A 16,121-nucleotide genomic window follows, 5' to 3' on the forward strand; every position below is an offset into this window, starting at 1 on the left:
CCTACCAGCAAATTTAAATATTAGAAGAAATATTTATTGAAATTAAATAAATACAACTCTTTTGCCCCTCTCCCACCCCCAATAAAAATTATATTAATTATTTGCTCATTCGCCTCAAAAACACTTACCTTTACCATTTGACCTTCCCCTGAAAACTTTAAACTATAACCCTTCCCACCATCCCCACAACCACTTGACCCACCACCCCACCTCACCCCGCACTGAGAAACTTACCTCCACTGCCTTCCCCACTAGTGTTGCGCCTTGCTTCCCCGGACAGGGATCCAAAGGCATGGCAGTGCCAGCCGCCGCGGTGAAGATCGCAGCAGTACATTAGGAAGCGACGGGAGAGTAATTAATTCAGTTATTTTAATTTATTTAAATATTTAAATTGTGGTCCCGTTGCCGAGTGACGGGGGGCCACCATGAGGCCTTGCCGCCGCCAGCAATATCAGGCCGGGTCCTGCCAGCGTTGAGGTCCGTGGCAGGCCTCATCCCTGCCATCTTCAGACCCCCACCACCACCCCCCTCCACACCCCTGCACTGATCCAGACGCCCTAGAATACAGCCCTAGGTCACACTCCAGGTACATCCAATATAAAGGTATGGGTATATACACCCCGCCAATACCATTCACTAAAACCTTGGCATTCAATGCACTTTCTGGTGGAAAAGTTATGCCTTCCCCTCAGCAAAAAAGTTTGGGTGGCTCTTGTATCCCTAAGTATAACTATAGGTTTACCTGTCTCACTTGAGGGATAAGAAGTTACCTTTCCTTTTGACAAGAATTCCCTATAATTCTCAGGTATCGTGTTCACATCCCCCACACTCACAGCAGTTTTTGTACTTGGCCTTAAGGCTGCAGTCAGAGCTACAGCCTGATCTGTCGTACTCCCAGTCATGGCCCCATTCTCTGCATTGGCCTTGTGCATCCCAATAAGTCCTATGGGTTTACCCTGCAACTTCCAGCATTCTACACGAAAGTGACCCACCTAGTGGCAATGGTAACACTTAGGCTTGCAGACCTCACTTCTGGCCTCAGCATCTTCCTTTCTGGCTTGAGGAGGAGATTCTGGGGCATTCCCAGCTGTCCCTTCTTGTCCCTGGATACTTGCCTTCCTTTCACCCTCCCATCTTCTATCCTTCTCGGGTTTGTGGGGGTGACGAACAAAGGGTTTGGGCTTATAAACAAGCTCATAATCATCAGCAATTTCCACTGCCTGTATGGCTGTTGAAACCTTCTCGTTCTCTATATAGGTTCTTACTAACGGAGGGAGTGAATTTTTGAATTCTCCCAGGAAAATTTACTCTCTAAGAGCTTCATACATGGCCTCTACATTTAGTGCCCACATCCAATGATCAAAATTAATTTTGCTGTAGCCTCTGTTATGACTAAGGTGGGAGCAACACACTGTCAATTCAGTCCCATTACTCCACAGGTCACAGCATATTATTAAGGTTTTCCCATCTACTGGAAATTAGTCACATTAAACACTTTATCAACCCTCCAGAATAAAACAGACCAAACCAGGTAACTTTAAACAACAATAATTAACTATTTATTAATAAATCTTAAACACTATTGAGATAAACCTATGTCTAAAAGACTTTATAACTTCTCATTTTCTAACCTTCATGCACACACACACATTGAAAAACCAACGGTTAACCGGTTTCAATAATATTACAGTTGTTTCTTAGGAATCAATAAATCACTGGGTTGTAAGTCTTTGTGGGTTACGTTCCCAGTTTGGTGAGGTGTCGCAAAGTAGAATAATCAGATGCCACTTGAAGTCTCCAGGCGAATTGGACAAACAGTCTTTTGGATAGGCGCTCAAAGTTCAAAGCAGCTGCAGCAGGCATCACACAGTTTGTTCAACAAGGAGTATAGCAACAGGTCTATTTGGATTTTTAAATTGGTAGTATTTCAGTAGAAACTTTAATGAGAATTCCAGCAAACACAGACAACACAGTCATTTCTGAGGCAAAGACCTCTTAGAGTTTGGAAGTGAAAAAAAGGAATTTGCTACCTCCAACAATACAAATGTTCTTTTCCATGGTTTTTCCCTCCTTCGACAATAACACAGCCTGTAGGAATGTAGATTTACTTCTAAGAGAGAGAGATCCTGAGTATTTCCAGCACTTTCTTTTTTAGCATTTCAGGGAACCTTCCTTCAGTGAGCCTGCTTCGCTGGATTAAACTGGTTTCAACCAGTCTTTTGCGCACAGTCAAAAGTTACAATACACCATGTGACCTCCTCTCTTATCCTGCTGTTGCCTAGGAAACAGGTACAGCTGCTGGCACACTGTGCCCCTTAGTTTTTAAAGGCACACTGTTTTTAAACAGAGGAGAAAAAAAGTCCCAAGATACTTCCCAAATTCTATACAAGTCTGCCCAGGCTGTCTTCTGAGGTTCCAAAATTTCTGCCTGTATGCTTCAGGGACCAACTCATAAGCAGTGAGAATAGCCTTTTTTGCCATCTCATAGTCTGCAGCAGCCTCCTCAGAAAGCATGGCATAAACTTCATGAGCTCTGCCCATCAACCTGTTTTGCATAAGCAATGTCCAGCTTTCCTTCAGCCACTTCATCTTTCTAGCCATCTTTTCAAAAGAAATTAAAACAGCCTTTAAGTCCCTTTCCTCAAACTTCGGGAGGGCTTGTACAAATTTAAACAGCTCTCCATTGTGTCCTGGGCTGGAGTCAGATCTTTCCTCACCAGAATTTTCACTGGAGTCAAGACCACCCCTTTGACTTAGTTCCATCTTTTTAAATTCAAATTCCCTTCCTGCTCTTTCTCCATCTTTTGTCCTTTCCTCTCTTTCAAGTTCAAGTTTCTTCATTGTCAATTCTCTTTCCAGGTCAAGCTTAAGTTTTTCCAAATTCTTTTTTCTGCTCAAGTTTTTTCATTTCCAATTGTAACTGAATCCTAGCTAATTCAACTGCACTACCATCTGGTTCGCCTTTTTCTTCTTCCAATGGCAAATGGTGTGCTATTACCTCAATTATATCTTCTTTCTTAGCTCCAGGTTCTAACTCTAACACCAACTTTTCTGCCAATTCCTCTAGTCTAACCTTGGGATAGATCCTCCTTCCCCAGAAAGATTATAACAATTGACAAAGACATTCCGGTCAAGTAAATTTTACTGTATTGCACAAGAAATCTGTTTTTTTTACTTTTCCTCTTTTCAATTATTATTCCCCCACTTACGATTGCACATCGTCAGCTTTTGGGTTATCCCACACAGAGCGCCCAATTATATGTTAAGACCGAGTTGGGAGGAGTGCACTGTCATTTCTTGTCCCATTTCTCCACAGGTTACAACATATATTTTAAAAATGTTTACCCAGTTTTCAATTCGGTCTATCATATACTCTACTCTATCCCAGAATACAATACACCAACCAAGATTCTTTCATGAACAGCAAAATTATCAGTTTATTTTCAAACAAGATGTATCCAGTAACCAAGCAAGGCATTAACACACAGATTGGAATAAGGGAACAGATTGTTCCCTTTTTAAATTCCCCACACACACACTCGCATACATACTGAAAAAAATAAGGTAATTCTCTCTGCAGAGGTCTTTTACAAAATAAGACCAAAAAAATACTTTGGCTAAATATTTGCTAATACTTGAAGAAAAAAAGAGAAGATACGGAAGGAACTCAGTTGTCCCTTTTGGTCTGGTGTCCGGGTATACGGAGACAGGTCACTGTGATCTTTTCTAAAGCAGCTCTTTTCAGGCAGCATTGAGAATTAATCTGGCAGGTTTTTCCAGCTTCTCCGGAGAGATGCAGCACCATGGATTTTAGCTCTCCCACACTGAATCTTTGCAGGGTTTCTTCAAAGAGGTAGAGAAAGATGTGAGCTGGGTAGTTTCTTTTTCTTTGGCAGGCAAACACCAACTTTCTTCAAAACAGTTCACACCCCAACAGAACTGAAAACAATATCCAAACCCCAAACAGAAACTCAACCTCCTGACCTCCATAAACCTTGACATGTGGCATCTCTGTAAACATCTTCCCCATGTCACAAAGGTTTCTGTTGTCTATTGAGCTGAAAACACATGATTTCCAGCACAGGTTGTTTTCAAACAAAATCTCAAGTGTCCTTTCAGTGAACTTGGTTAAAAAAAAACATATCCATGGAATCTTTTCAGTTTTAACACAAGTCCTCAAAAAAATTACAGCTGCACTAGGTAGCACCGTCCTAGCACATGCGCAAATGCAGCCTCATCAACTGAAGTGTCACTGTCTGCGATGTTCAGACAGCTGCCAGGATTAAAGATGGCGCTGCTCAATTTGTCACAGAAAAACAACTTCAACCCATGGCAACTCACAATGGACATGTTTGATACTCAGAGAGCACTGCACTGTTTAAACTCTTACCAGAAGGACAGTACCTCTGACAGTGCTGCACATGCTCCATAATTCTGTGAGGTGTCAGTGCCAACCCACTCTCCGGTCGCTCACTCTCCCCTGACCCCCGTCTTCGGCTGCTCACTCCCCACTTCCCCCCACCCCCCTCATCCCGCACTCCGTCCGCTAAGTGCCCACTTCCCCAACCCCCCCCCCCCCCCACCCATCCCACTCTCCGGCCACTTGCTCCCCTCCCCATCCCCCTCTCTGGCCACTCGCTCCCCGCTTCCCCACCCCCCCACATTCCTCCAGTCACTAGCTCTAGGCCGCAGGCCATGCCACTTCCCTCCTCTCGGCCACTCGCTCCTACGCCACCCAGTCACCCCTCGCAGCCTGCTTTGCTTCTTCAAGGCAGCATTGGTGGGGGGGGGAAGTGAGCAGCCGGAGGGTGGGGTGGGGGGAAACGAGGAGCAAGCGACCTGGAGTGAGTGGCCAAGTTGGGGGGGAAAGAGCATTTCTGTGCTCAAGCGCCAGTTAGTCTTGGCAAGGCAAGATGTAGGCTGCGCAAGTGCAGCATCTCAGAGCGCAGGAAACTGTTTGCGCATGTGCGCAGCTTGGAGCAGTCTGATGACGGCAGCGGGCTGCTGCGTTGTCAGAAGTCACTTAGAAAAATAAAATATTTTAAAAATGGAAGCACTTTCTAACAGTGCACATCAAAGAAGATACTCCTAAGTCTAAATGGAAACATTGATATTCTTGGGCTAGTTCCCGTTTCCATGTTCATTTGTCAAAAATGGAGGAGCTTTTGACATAAAATGACTATCACTTTTGGAAACAAATTCCTGTCGCTAATACAAAAAGGGAAAACATATTTTGAAATTAATTTATAATCTTAATGAATACACACATTATAAATACACTTTTGCCTGTTTCATGCAATTATGCAAGTCAAAGGAAAAGAAAATTATCTGGGAAAGAAAATGGGCCATGTTTCATTATTGCTGGGTTTTTTTCCCACAGCCAAAAACCAAATTCACATCCACTACATCACCACCAATCCAGTCTGCGGCCGCAAGCTTTGTATTTTAGTAGGTTTTAGATTAAAAGCTATGCTAAATGCCTCAAAGCTACAATGCAATGGTTTTGGTACATCAGTGCATTTCCTGCAATACGCACTTTCCCGACACTCCACAGAACTTAAGTTTTCTCATACCAAAATTTCCCAATCTAGTAGCACCATTTATTAATTCTCCTGCCTTCAAGATTCCATTTAATTTAAAAATGTTTTCCCTTTTTGTACTATCCACGAGAATTTCATGTTGAACCTCTTGTTTCCAAAAGTAATAGGCACTTTACACCAAAAGCTCCTCCACTTTTGACAAACCAACAATGTCAAAGTAAATTAAACAATACCAATGTTTCCATTTATCCATTGAATTCCTACTTTGTTGTACACCTTTTACTCCTAGCTGGATTTTTAAACCTTCACTTCTATCTTCAATGAAGTGAATTCAGGCAGTTTTACCTCAGCTCCTCAGGTAACTGTGAACCTACAGCAAAAAACTGACATTGAGCAGTAATTTCACAAAGAAAGGCCTTAAGGATGGCAGTTGTGGGAAATTGATTTGTTCCACTGGTGTAGGGTGGAGGGGTTCTCTTCTGAAGTTAGGGTAGAGAGGAGGGAACTTTACTTTTCAGCTGGGTATGTTTTATTTGAATTAGCAATGCTTGATGCTGAAAGAAAATTTTTCATTCACTAGTGTTAACATCCCTCAGCTTGAGAAGGACAAAGCTAGCATGGCCTTAAGATAACAATCACTAAGTGTACTGTAGAGCTCCTTTATAATGCTGTTTCAGGGAAGCATTCCAAAAATGACTTTTAAAGAGGGGACACCATAGAGGTATTAATGAAGACACCATATTATATTTCTGGCTGTGAAATATCAGAATATATCTAGCATGGTATCTGTTAGAGTGAGGATTCATATGGCTTTTTATCATCATAAACAACCAGTGCTATGTCAAATATCATAATTTATTATTCAGCCTTATAAAAGGAGTCTGCTGTACTCATAGAAAAGCAAACTAGAGAGTTTTAACAGAAATCACATTATTGTTTCACTTGCCCTTCTGTGTTTCTTCTTCTGGATAAAAATCCCGACTAATTAAATCATCTGATGGCTCGCCATGCAACTCTTCATCAAACTCCTTCTCACTGTTGAAATCTTTTACCATCTCTACCCTGGGCTCCAGATCTCTGGGTTCTGTCCTGAACAAATAACTTAAATCACCTTCACTCCATTCAATGCTGTCCTCATCATGCATTTGGACAACAACAGGCTTCCATCGAGACACTGCAGACTTTTTACCGTTCACCATCACTTCTGGTTTCTCCTCAGGATCTACCTGCCTGTTGTCCTTTACTTGTTCTTTCATCCTCTTTTCTTGTTCTGGCACTGTGCTGACCACCATTTCTTTTCCTATTTCATTATTATTCGCACTTTCTGCAGCTAGCACAAGATTCATGCTTGTTAAGACAAGGAATGATAATTAATAAATAACACAATAGACCAGTATTAATAATGGAAAGGTAAGATGTAGGAACTGAATGGGCCAATAGTAGATCTGTATCAGCCACAGAGGGTTCAATGATAAGAGCCTCCAGGCTTGATCTAGAACTTCAGGTTTCCATTCTCTTTTTACAGTCTTTGACAGTAGTGGTACCACAATTGTGAAGGTTGAATAGCAAAAGGGATTATGTTTCACAAAACTAACAAATTTTGGTACATTTTGCCATATAACCAATTTATGAATGATACAATTAATTAAATTGATATACTGCTTCTATTCTTATTTTCTTTCTGAAAATACGGATTCACGCTTGTCTATGTTCCAGTTGGTAGAAGCTCCAACACAACGGCCATTTTTCACACATGACCTTGACAGCGAATGCTAAAATTCTATTTTAATAATTTTAATTGCTCCAGCTGCCAAGGCGCTAAACTCTGGAATTCCATCCCTAAACCTCTCTGCCTTTCTACCTCTCTTTCGTCCTTTAAGATGCTCCTTAAAACCTACCACTTTGACCAAGCTTTTGGTCATCTGACCTAATATCGCCTTATGTAGCTCAGTCAGATTTTATTTGATAACACTCCTGTGAAGTGCCTTGGGAGATTTTACTATGTTAAAGGTGCTGCATAAATGCAAGCTGTTGGTGTTGGTGTTATTGTTTTCAATTGTGAGGACCTTCAGGCAAGCGTGACCCTTTACTTATCCAACATTCTTACATGAACACTTTCCACAAGCTTTTGTATGTCTATTTGGTACATGTTTTGAAGATTAGCAGAGCTTTTCTCTTGTATTCACAACCAACATCACCTAAAGACAACATGACTGGTCATTCAGCTTATGGTTTTTTGTGCAACATTGCTGGTGCAAAATGTTTGCCATGTTTGCTACATAGCATTGGTCATTGCACTGCATTCAATAACTAACTATCTGAAGAAGCTCTTCAAAATGCTTCCACATGAAAGATGGTTATATAAATGAAAATATATTATATACTGACTCAGCTGTTATGAAAGTCATAAACATGTTTTGGTAGCAGAGAAGATATAAACATTAGACAATAATAATAGCTGACTAATTTCATTATTTTCTTAACCTAAGGGAAACAGTCATCCACTTTCTCCGTATCTCCATTAAAATTAATATGGACTAGCTGAAAGAAGCATGAAAGACCAGAAGACACTCATCTAATATGTCGAACCTCTCTATGGGGTAGTTCCTGGCCTTCAACTCCTCCCCAAGCAGGAGCGCCTGGCCTCCACTCAGCAGCCACTTGTAACAAGCAAATAAAATAAAATAAAACAAGTAAAATAAGGTCATTAAGTGTTGGATGAGGGAGTGGAAGAAAGAAATTCTACCACCCTATCGAGGCATGTGTTGTTGCTCTAAACAATTGTATTTAACTGTTTTCACATATTTTGCTGATTACAATTCCGTTAATTTTCAGAAATTTTCTCCAGTACCAGCTACATGATTGGGGAATTGTTTTATTTGGCTTCTTCATTGATTAGAATTTCAACTATAGCTATGAAATATATAGTCTATGCTTTATTTTAGCACTCAATGTGTTCAGTGTTCTGCTATTTCAATTGCTTAATTTGAATTACTGGATAATTTATTTTCAAAGCAATTTAGGATTAAGAGAGTGGACTGTTGCTTGAAGGATTATATTCTCTGTTTCATCTAAATAATGTTTAATTGCTAAATAATTTAACATGTTGTTGCTGTACATGGAGTTAGGCCTGTTTGGTGTGATAAAGAAAGAATCACAGACAGACTTACATTTATGTAGCGCCTTTCACGACCTCAGGATGTCCCAAAGTGCTTTACAGAAAATGTTTGTTCAACCAAACTGTCCTTACCGGTTGCTACAAATGATCAAGTTCATTATTTTCAAATCTACATCCACTTGCCTCCATTCTTGTCAGGCTCCATTGTTTGAAATGCTGTGCTGGAATCTGCTGGACTCTGATTTGACATCACTGGTAGGTTCTGCACAGACTTGCTCAATCTTACATCTCTTCCTTGCAGCTTGACATAGGATCTGCTTCCAAAACCCTAACCTAGTACATGAAATCTCCCTCAGACACCACCTTGCGGATTACTACAGTTCTATATCCTCGACCTGACTTTTGAAGTGTAGTCACTGCTATAATATAGGAAATGTAGCAGCCAAACTGTGCGCAGAGAGGTCCCACAAACAGCAATGTGATAACAATCAGATAATCTGTTTCTTTTAGTGAAGTTGATTGAGGGGTATATATTAGACAGGACATCAGGGATAACTGCCCTGCTCCTCTTCAAAATAGTGCCATAGAATCTATTTACATCCACCCAAGACAGCATGCAGTGTCACAGTTTAAAATCTCATCCAAAAGATAGCACCTCCTACAGTGCAGTGCACCATCACTGGAGTGTCAACCCAGATATTTATACTCAAGTCTCTGAATCCACAGCCTTCTGACTCAAAGGCAAGAATGCTACCAACTGAGCCACATCTGACATTGATGAGGCCCCACAGACTGAGTTCCAGCAGTGCTGCAATGGTGGGTGCGTCCACAGCTTCTCGCTATACTGTGCAAGACACTGAACTAACACTTCAATCAGTCCTTCCCCAACCAGTCGTGTCTGCAAATAATTGTACGACAAGGGTAAAGTTACAGGTCTATCCCTGGCAGTGGGGGCAACTGGCAATGATTAATGAAGAGTATCACACAAGAAGACTTGAGTGAGATCCTTCCTACAGTAAACATACAGTCCTAGTGACAATACCAGGCAATGAAAATGGGTAGAAAGTTTCACTTCCAACTGAAACCTCTGAAGATCCAACCTTGCTGTCAGCTGGGTAATGTGCCTGATGCTATATCCCACCAGCCAGCTCAAATCGAGGGCAGGTAAGGAGGGCTAAGGTTGTGAATCAAAACTGCAGTCTCCCGGCCTGGCTCGCAAACTTGCAGATCACGTACAGATGCAGCAAGGGGCAGAATGTTCCAAATACAATAGTGTGGTCAAGAAACCTTGTCCACTTCCAGTGTGTATCAGAAAAATCGTAGGTAGTGCACCCACAATTGTCAGACATGCCCTGGCAGTGAACAGTGCTCCCTGCTGGCTAGAATGTACACAGATCTGGTCACCAAATCATTGAAGGATATTGCTGGCCTTGATAAAGCACAAAAATGAGCGATCATGATGATCCCAGGTATCTGATGTTAGGTATGTCATGCGAGGCCCCCACCTGCCAAGAATGAGGCACATTAATTTTGTCATGAATATTGATATTAAACTGTTACTGGAGTGAAGAAAGAACTCGTCAAACAAATCAGCCGTGGCTGGAAAAGACATTTGCATATTAACAGACAGTGCTTGGAAGGACAAAGGACCATTCCCTGACACATTCAACCAACCAACATTCGACCTTGATCACCAGGTATTGTAGAATAAGTTACCAGGAAAGGACATTGAAGTGAAAAGTTTAAACTAACTCAAGAAGCAATTAGATATCTATTCAGAGAGAGAAAGGATTGAAAGAATATTGCAGGCTGGGGTAAATATCAATCAAAAAGTCAGGCTTATTCAACCAAACTGTCCTTACCGGTTGCTACAAATGACCAAGTTCATTATTTTCAAATCTACATCCACTTGCCTCCATTCTTGTCAGGCTCCATTGTTTGAAATGCTGTGCTGGAATCTGCTGGATTTGACATCACTGGTAAGCTCTGCACAGACTCGCTCAATCTTACATCTCTCCCTTGCAGCTTGACATAGGATTTGCTTCCAAAAACCCTAACCTGGTACATGAAATCTCCCTCAGACACCACCTTGCGGATTACTACTGTTCCATATCCTCGACCTGATGAGAAAGAACTTACTAAAACATTTGCATGCTGAGAACATCTAACTTTCTGCTTCATTAGACTTATAACTGAAACAAGAAATCTAAAAAAATATATACATTTGAGAAACTCAATTCAAAGACATACAATGGTCTATTGCCCCTTCAAATACTTCTGTGTTGACTTGAAAGGACTCATATATTGACTGTCCTACTCCTCTGTCTGCGTAATGGTGAGTCATCTGCGTAACAAGTTAATAGTTTTAAATTACTTAAATAATAAGGAATTGGTCTGCAAATGACTTGGCCACAGAGTTCTTATTTAAAATAACAGATCAAAATATTTAAAGCAGTAACAGCCCACTGATATCTGTAATATAATGTGTTGTGTTGGATATTGGGTTGTTAATGGGTTAATTCTGATTATTTAATATGCTAATGAATACTGTGTACATCATCACAGGAAGTGATGCAGCATCACATGATTTGGGGTCTCAGACTACCTCGTGAAAGATATAAGCCATATGTTGTGTTCCAATAAAGCTCTTGTTTCATATAGCTCTGCAGACTCATTAAGTACACTGTATTAATCTAACAATACCAAGAATATTATGTGGTGGCAGCGGGTGAAAATGGTGAAGAAATCTCTACCATTGCCTGAAAACTTTGAGAAAGTTGCAGGCCTCAATCAAATAGAAGCGTGGCCAAAATGGTATTGGAGATTTGCCAGATATCGCACTGCATTGGGCCTCGCTGTGAAGGTGAGCAGTGAACAGGTCAGTACGCTGTTTTTTGCGATTGGTGACTGTGCGGATGATATCATCGTCATGCAAATATCAGTGAGGAGAAAGCCATTTACAATGAAGTAACCAAAGCACTTGATACATACTTCAATCTGAGAAAGAATACCATTGTTGAGTGGGCTAAATTTAACAAGCATACCCAACATCAAGGGGAAAGTGTTGATGCAATCATGAATGGCCTGTAAAGACTTGCAGAGGAATGTGAGTATGGCAGCTTGAAAGGTGAACTGATCGGAGACAGAATCCTGTTGGGAGTGTTGGATGATGCCTTGTCTGACCATTTGCAGTCAAGAGATGATCTAACCTTAGCAAAGGCAATTCAACTGAGCAGACAAGCTGAGATCAAGAAACAGAATCGATCTGTGGTTCGGGGTGACAGGAAGAACCCCATTTCAAAAGCAGCTGACTCAGTAGAGTATGGCAAATATAAAAAAGGGAAAGCTGGTGGAAAAAAGCAGGGGAGACAGGAAAAGCGTCCATCAACAGCCCAAGTTAACTGTAATTGGTGTGGCAGAGAAAAACACAGGCAGGAAAACTGCCCTGCCAAAAAGGCCGAATGCAATTTATGCTGAAAGATGGGCCACTTCCAGGCTGTATACTGTAGCAAGAAGCCTGTACAGAATACGCACAAAGGGAAGCCTTCAAAAGGCAGCAAGATCCATGAGGTCGATGATATCCATGATATTGAGGTGCCTTTCCTTAGACAGATCTGGGAACCAAGTGGAAGCAGCTGGATTGCTGAGATCCTAGTACAGGGAAACAAGACGCACTTTAAGTTAGACACTGGTGCAGCAGTTTCAGTTCTTTCTGATGTCAAACTGTGGTTAGAGAGAAATTCTCTTCAGCCATCATGCAAAAAACTGTATGGGCCAGGAGGGATAGAACTCAAGATCAAAGCAGAACTGAAGGCAAACCCTCCAATATCAAGAAAAGGAAATCACAGAAACATTGTATGTGATTCAGAAGCAGAGTTGCTCACTTTTGAGCAGGAAGGCCTGTATCGACTTCCATCTGATTAGCACAGTACAGAAACTGGAAAGCCGAGAAGATCAGCCAAAACCTTCAGTCCTGATTTCCCACAGCTGAAAGCTGAAGACAGCAGTTAATGTAACTCTACATCCAAAAACAAAGCCAGTGTGCTTGTTTACACCCAGAAAAGTTCTTCATCCACTCTTGCCAAAAGTAAAGAAGGAAATTTATGTTGAAACAGAAGGTTATTTCACATGTGACAGAACCAACAAGCTGATGCTCGGGGATGGTCCTGGTGCCAAAACGCAATGGATCTATCAGAATTTGTGTCAATCTTACACAGCTGAACATAGCAGCTGAACACGAAGTTCATCCTATGTTGTCTGTGGACGAGAGCTTAGCTAAATTGAGAAGGAGTGCAATCTCTCAAAGCTAGATGCAAATAGTGGTTTTTGGCAACTACCCCTCGTTGAAGAGTCTAGGTTGTTCACAACCTTCACTGCTCCATTTTGGAGGTTTTGCTTCAACAGATTACCCTTTGGTATCACATCAGTGCAAAAATGTTCCAGAGTACAATGTCAAGCATCTGAGAAGGACTGGATGGAGACGTGTATCACATGGATGATGTCCTGATCCATGGATCCATTCAGACAGAAAATGACGCTAGAGTGCAAGCTGTTCTGTGACGCCCTGAGGAAGCAGGACTTACACTCAACAACAAATATGAATTCTCACAGCCAACTGTCCAATTCCATGGGCATATTGTGGCTGCATCTGGTGGCAGAGTTAATCCGCAGAAGACGAGCAATCAAGGAGTTTTCAGCTCCTCAGAATGTGATTGAGCTCCAGAGATTCATGGGTATGGTAAACCAAGTCGGAAAGCTCCTGGCCAACCTAGCTGTCATCAATGAGTCACTACATCAGCTGTTGCAATGGGACAATACACAGTGCTGGGAGGAAACACAATAGAGGTCTTTTGAGAAAATCAGGGATGTTGATATCACCTGATGGTTTAGCTTACTACAATCCAGAGATACATACTATCATTGATACAGATGCATCTTCCACAGGACTGGGAGCTGTACTCTTTCAGACACAAACAGATGGAAAGGGCAGACTAGTTTACTATACATACCATTCACTGACAGAGACCGAACAGAGGTATGCAGTGATAGAAAAAGAAGCACTAGCTGCTACAGGGGCTTGCGAAAAGTTGGCAGACTTGTTCTTGGCCTCCATTTCAAGATAGAGACCGACCACAAGTCCTTAGCGACTCTCTTAAATACGAAGGAGTTATCATAAATGCCTCCACGATTCAGACTGAGGATGATAAGGTTTGATGCATAGACAGAGTATGTTCCGGGAAAGCAGCAGAATACAGTGGATGCTTTATCCCGCATCCCAGTGGCAAGGTCCAATTAAGATATATGTAGCCCTTGTTGAAGAGGTAAAAGCCTTTGTATCGACAACAGTCATAACTCTACCATCAACAACTCAGCAACTGAATGAAATCAGAGATGCACAGAAATCAGAGATGCACAGAAATCTGATGAAGAATTTGCTCAGGTAAGAGAGTACTGCATCAAAGAATGGCCAGCATACATGCCACACAATTCCATTCTCAAACAGTACTATGAACATAAAGGACAGCTCAATGCAGTTGATGATTTACTCATCTATGATGAGAGTTGTGATACTCGACATACTACAACGATTGTACCAAGGATATTTGGACATCACAAAATGTTGAGCCAGAGCAAGATGTTCCGTTTGGTGGCTTGGTTTTTCAAAGTCACTAGCAAAGATGATATCAAGCTGTATTACTTGTGTTATTCATTGTCAGGAGACAAGAGAACCGTTGATGTCATCTTCCTTCAAATCACAACTATGAGAACGTCTTCGGATGGACCTCTTCGAACACAAAGTAAGATGTCCTTGATAATAGTAGACTACTACTCCAGATAGATAGAAGTCAAGCAACTGCAGGGTCACACTTCTGAAGCAATAATTACATAATTGAAGGAGATATTTCCAACACACAGAATTCTGGACCTTGTAATCAGAGACAATGGACTGCAGTTTGCCAATGAATACTTGAAAGAGTTCACAGCATTGTATGGATTTGTCCATACTACCAGCTTACCAAGATACCTTCAAGCCAATGGTGAAGCTGAAAGAAGAGTGCGTACAGTGAAAGCATTGCTGAAGAAGAACTATGACATCCAACGTGCACTTCTGAGATATCATTCAACTCCACTCCAAAATGGTCGAGCAACATGTGAACTCCGAATGGGAAGACGACTGAGAACTCAACTCCCTACTCACACACACACTCATGCTGCAAGTACAAGTTGACGACTTGGACAAAGAGAGAGAGAAAGAGGACAAAGATCAATCCTGCCAGATGTGGAACGATGACAAATGTCACAAGGTTCGCAACCTGCCAGACCTCCAACCAGGACAGCCAGTTTGGATCTGAGATCAAACTCACAAGGGATAAGTGGTTGAACAGACACCAGATCCATGGTTCTACCTCATGCAAACAGAGCACCGTACAGTGAAACAGAACAGACATGCGCTGGTGGCAATACAGAAGCAGCCTCCTAACCTGTGGAATCAGTCATCTACCCAATCTAACCAATCCAAGGTGCTGCATTCATCCATCAATCCAGATGACAACCCGACTGGTAAACCTGAGTCATTTACCAATTTCCCTCCTGCCCAGCAGAGTCTGAGGGACTACTCGCAGGACTCAAAACCTCAATCCCCTCCAAAGAAGGAGAGGATCCATTCTGGGAGACTCGTGAAATTGCCACAGCAGTTGTCCACATAAGAAGAATGGAGGTAAGAAGAGGACCTAAGGGATGGAAATAAAATTAAGGACTGCAACACACTTGAGTTTAAAGTTGTGGTTTCTTTGATCTTTACCACATAGAATGGGAATCAGAAACCTGGGGGGGAAATATAATATGATGTGTTGTATTGGATATTGGGTTGTTAATGGGTTAATTCTAATTGTTTAATATGCAAATGACATACTGTGTACATCATCACAGGAAGTGTTGCAACATCACCTGATTTGGTCTCATACAGTCTTGTGGAAGATGTAAGCCAGATATGTTCCAATAAAACTCCTGTTTCACATACCTCTGCAGACTCATTAAGTACCCCGTATTAGTTTAACAATTCCAAGAATATTATAGAGAGACATGTTGCATTGAACCCTTTAGAGATTAATATTAACATTTATCACAGGATGAAAAACAGGTGACGCCAATCAATCATCCATTTGACATCCTGCCCAGTCTTCTTTTCCATATGGAGTGTAAAATGGATAGCCAATTTGCTATTGGTCATTTTTCATCTGCGATAAAAGTTAAAATGGCTCCATTTGACTTTTACTCTGAAGATATCAAGGATCTAATATCACAAAAAAGACAAATGAATTCTTGAAGTATCTGGCGTTTTTTTTTAATGGAATTGCATCTTTTGTCCATCGAACCACTTCAAGCACCATGAGCTTTGAGAACTACATGATTACCAAGTCAATCATCATTGGCTGTCTTTTCATTGGTTGCTGTTCCCTGGT

At 41.5% G+C, this 16,121-nt stretch overlaps 1 protein-coding gene across 1 annotated transcript in view; it reads right to left on the reverse strand.

Annotated features, from left to right (window-relative positions):
- LOC137377684 (ATP-binding cassette sub-family C member 5-like) overlaps window positions 1-16,121 on the reverse strand; it is a 269,211-nt gene that overhangs the window by 65,209 nt on the left and 187,881 nt on the right. The window lies entirely within an intron of this gene.

This window comes from Heterodontus francisci, chromosome 15, assembly GCF_036365525.1.
Source record: "Heterodontus francisci isolate sHetFra1 chromosome 15, sHetFra1.hap1, whole genome shotgun sequence".
NCBI classification, from domain to species: domain Eukaryota; kingdom Metazoa; phylum Chordata; class Chondrichthyes; order Heterodontiformes; family Heterodontidae; genus Heterodontus; species Heterodontus francisci.